Here is a 4,185-nt window from a genome sequence, read left to right on the forward strand (position 1 = left end):
TGACACGCTAACCTTTAAGTTCGTGGATGAAGGAGGAGCCGTGCTTGCCTCCCAGGGCGATGCCAGGCACCATGGAGATGCCAATCAGACTCATTCTCTTATTCAGTCTTAACCTTCCACTGCTTTTAACACATCTCTAAAATTAACTTCTGATTGATAACACTCATGCAGAGGCAAAACTTTTAGCTACCTGTTAGGAAGAATTCCCACACATGTGACAGTGAAAGTGGATTAATCCCCGCTCCTCTCAGAGATCTGACTTTTTGACAGATAGGGAAAACAAAGATGTGCATGCCCGTGGATTAATAGTGGGGAGAGCTGTGAGGCTCATATTTTAACAAAAGCAAGCCACAAGACTGGGGGGGGGGAGGGGCGCAGATAAGCAACTGTCTGATGTGGGATTCCTCTCTTTATGCTGTGAATACCATTGGTTAATAAAGGAACTGGCTTGGCCTGATAGGGCAGAACAGAGCTAGGCAGGTAAAACTAAGCTGAATGCTAGGAGAAAGGAGGCAGAGTCAGAGACAAGCCATGTAACCCCACCCAACACAGACCCTGGAACTTTGCCCAGTAAGCCACAGCCTCGTGGCGATACACAGATTACTAGAAATGGGTTAAATTAAGATATAAGAGCCAATAAGAAGCTAGAGCTAATGGGCCAAGCAGTGATTTAACTAATACAGTTTCTGTGTGATTATTTTGGGTCTGAGCGGCTTGTTGGCTAGGAAACAAACAAGTGGTCTCCTTACAACAACTGCCTACATGTTATGACTGCATCTTTGCCAAATTCACAAAATATTTTATTCCGACAGAATCCTCCTGAGGGACGGAGCTGAACTTTTCTGTGTTGTGTGCCGGAAGCGAGGAAATGGAAACAGAAAGTGGGCAGGTTAGGGTCTCAGACTTCCTCACTATTCATAGGATCTTGCATTGTTTGCACTGTGGAAAACAATCTCCCTTGCATGATGTTGAAAACCAGGGCTCATCCGTCAGCTCTGGGCAGACATTCTCTCTTGCTTGTAGTCTTCTGTTGGCTTGTGGTCTTTTACTGAGGTACCCATCAGTTACAAAGAGTACACCATAGAGCCGGCATTTCCTTCATTAGTTAGAGATCAGGTGTGGATTCTGTTTTGGCATAAAAATTACCCATTGATTTATTTTGTGCTATTAAGTGAGAATTTTAGTATTAGCAAAATAACGACTCAAAGAAACATACACTAAACACACTTGAAAGATTTTTTTAATCTAATTCTTTAATTCATGAGGGAACCAGCAAAACATCATAACTATCTCAAAATTATCATATTTTCTTATTTATTATTTGGTGTGCGTGTCTCTGTGTTTGTGCATGTGACACAGCCTGCTTGTGGGGATCAGAGGACAACTTGTAGGAACTGGCTCTTTCCTTCCACTGTATGAGGTCCTTAGGAGGGAACTCGGGTTGTGACGCCTGAGGGTAAGGTTGCCTTCTGACTGAGCCATCTCACAGTCCTTGGAGGAAAATCAAAGCAAGAAGACACACTGATGCACCATCAGGAGTCCTGAAAAGAATGTCTAGCCGCACACAAAATTGCTGTTGGCTGTTCACATGGTGCGTGACTGGCAGAGGAGGCTGATACGAAGGCAGTCCCACACCAACGGCTACCTGTGGCTTTCAAGAGCAGTCGTGAACTCTGGACTGACCCAGCACCCTTGTTTGGTTCCCCAAGCTTTAGAGTTTAGAAAACAGCTCTTCGTGGTCAATGTTGAAAGCTAGGTGTTGGTGCATATCCCCATGCCAATAGTACACACCTGATGTGCTTAGCTCCCTAGTGACAATGCCTCTGTGGGCACAGCTGGCATCTGGGTGGCCACTCAGAGCTCATGCTCTATGAGCTGCCGGTGTGAGGGATCTAGAGCGGCCAGCATGACTCAACACATGGGGTCGAAACTAAGAGGCTAATTATTTCTAGCATAGTATAGTCTCACTGACAGATTTCTCGTCATCTGTTGAATCTCCATGAATAACGAAATGCCGTTGAACATAGAGAAGGTTATGAGTAGTGCAAACAGTGCCCTGACCACCCAACATATTTTATTCTATACAGTTACAGGCACCAAAGAATAGTTTGCTTTTCCTAGTAGATTACTGTGTACAAACTGGTGTTTTCACCCAAGAAAATGTTTTCCCCAGTTATTCATCGAAAAAGGGGATTTCAATCCTTTATTAATTTTTGTTCTTTATGAGTATTGAAAATACACTTGTACTACCCATGTCTTCTGAGAAGCAGATGCAAGGGAGGGTAAAGTCAGATGTGACTGTCAGAGGCCATTAGAGAAATGCCTGTAAAGATGCCAGCAAAGCTTGAGCAGGCAGGGAAAGCCTCTGGATCCTGCAAGAGCCAGGAAGAGCCTTTAATGCTAGATGGTTGACCAGATGTCTATAGATGGAGGGAAACTGAAGGGTGAAGAAACTTTATGATGCAGATCAGCTCTCTTCCTTCTCCCCCAGTTACAATCCTGCTTGGGGAAGAACTGGGCAGGAGATTTATGGTACCTTCTGGGACTCTGGTCTCTGGGCTTCTTCTGGGCTGCATGAAGTTGAGGGCACGGGCCATGACCTAGGACTGAAATGTATACTTCAGACGCACCTTCCTTATGTTCTCTGCTGTTTGCTTTCACTGCCTGTATAAGGTCATCTGAAACAAGGAGATGCAGAACACGATGAAAGCACAGTAAACCATCGGTCGCCTCATCAAGTCTTAATGTCTTGCACATCTGCTCCATTATCTAAAGGCTAGAAACTCCCTGTAGAGTCTTGTGTGCCTCTCTGGCAGGATCCACCTATGTGCCACTCTGGGTTCTACAATTGTACATCACACATATCTTGGTTAACAACTCATAGTCTGATTTTATGTGTCCTTAAACTTAAATGAGCTGTATTTTACTCTCATCTGAGAGTGGGTCTCCATCCCTGCAACTGAGTTTCTTGATTCCTTAGGCAACACTCAAGAGACCTAAACTCAGGACCTTGTTGGGGAATATTATTTTCAGGTGTGAGACTTGTTTGCGCTGCATTTGCTTAACTCTGTGAAGCTGTGTTACAGTGCCTGTCTAAAACACCTGATCGTCCTAATAAAGAGACGAACGGCCAATAGTCAGGCAGGAACAAGGATAGGCAGGGCTAGCAGGCAAAGAGTATAAATAGAAGGAGAACTGAGAAGGAAGAAGAGCAACAATGGAACAAGGAGAGGAGAACGCCATGAGCCAGCCACCCAACTACACAGCAAGCCACGGAGAAAGAAGTAAAGCAAGGTATCCAGAAATAGAGAAAGATAAAAGCCCAGTCAAAAGGTAGTAGGATTAACATAAGAAAAGCAAGAAACAAGCCACCCTAAGGTCAGACATTCTAAGAATGTCTTAGAACTAAGAATAAGCTTGTGAGTGTGATTTCTTTAGGGGCTTTGTGGTGGGCCCCTCAAAAAACCAAAAGAGTAGAACATCACACTACAGTACATATTTCTACTATGGCCACAGCTTATTACAGGGAAAGGATATTAAAGTCAGAAAGAGAAAAGGCACATGGGGTGCCTTGTGGGGAGCCAGCCTCCAGCGCCAGGGGGCTCGCCAACGGAGTCACTCAGCATGCAGTTTCCCTCGCAGTGCACTGTGGCAACATGAGAAAAGTGTTGGGTAGCAGGAAAGACAATCAACATCAGAGTTTTCCGTGGGGGCTGATCACATAGGCATCCTTTGAGGGACAGGCACATTTTCAGAAACATACAGGACATTCTCTACCCAGGTTACGTGTGCTGAACCACTCTGATTGGCAAAGAAATACTTGCAACTCTTGAGAACTTAAACTCGTAGGCATTTATCCAAGAACCCAGTTTACAGAGAGCCATTCTAGGCCGGTTCTTTCATCCTTGGCCATGTCAATGCTTTTATGTGTGCCAGCCACATCTTCTTCCTCTTTCTTCTTCTTCCTCTTCCTCCTCCTCCTTCTTTTCTCCTCACCCTCCTCCTCCTCCTCTTTTTCTTCTTCCTCCTTCTCCTTCTCCTCCTCCTTCTCCTCCTCCTCTTCTTCCTCTTTTTCTTCCTCCTCCTTTTTCTTCTGTCTTCTTCCTTCCTCCTCCTCCTCTTTCTCCTTTATTGTTATTATTTTGGAATCCTGTTGATGAACATTTCTTTCTCACTTTTACTGTG

The sequence above is a fragment of the Myodes glareolus genome, chromosome 15, assembly GCF_982192425.1.
Source record: "Myodes glareolus chromosome 15, mMyoGla1.1, whole genome shotgun sequence".
NCBI classification, from domain to species: Eukaryota; Metazoa; Chordata; class Mammalia; order Rodentia; family Cricetidae; genus Myodes; species Myodes glareolus.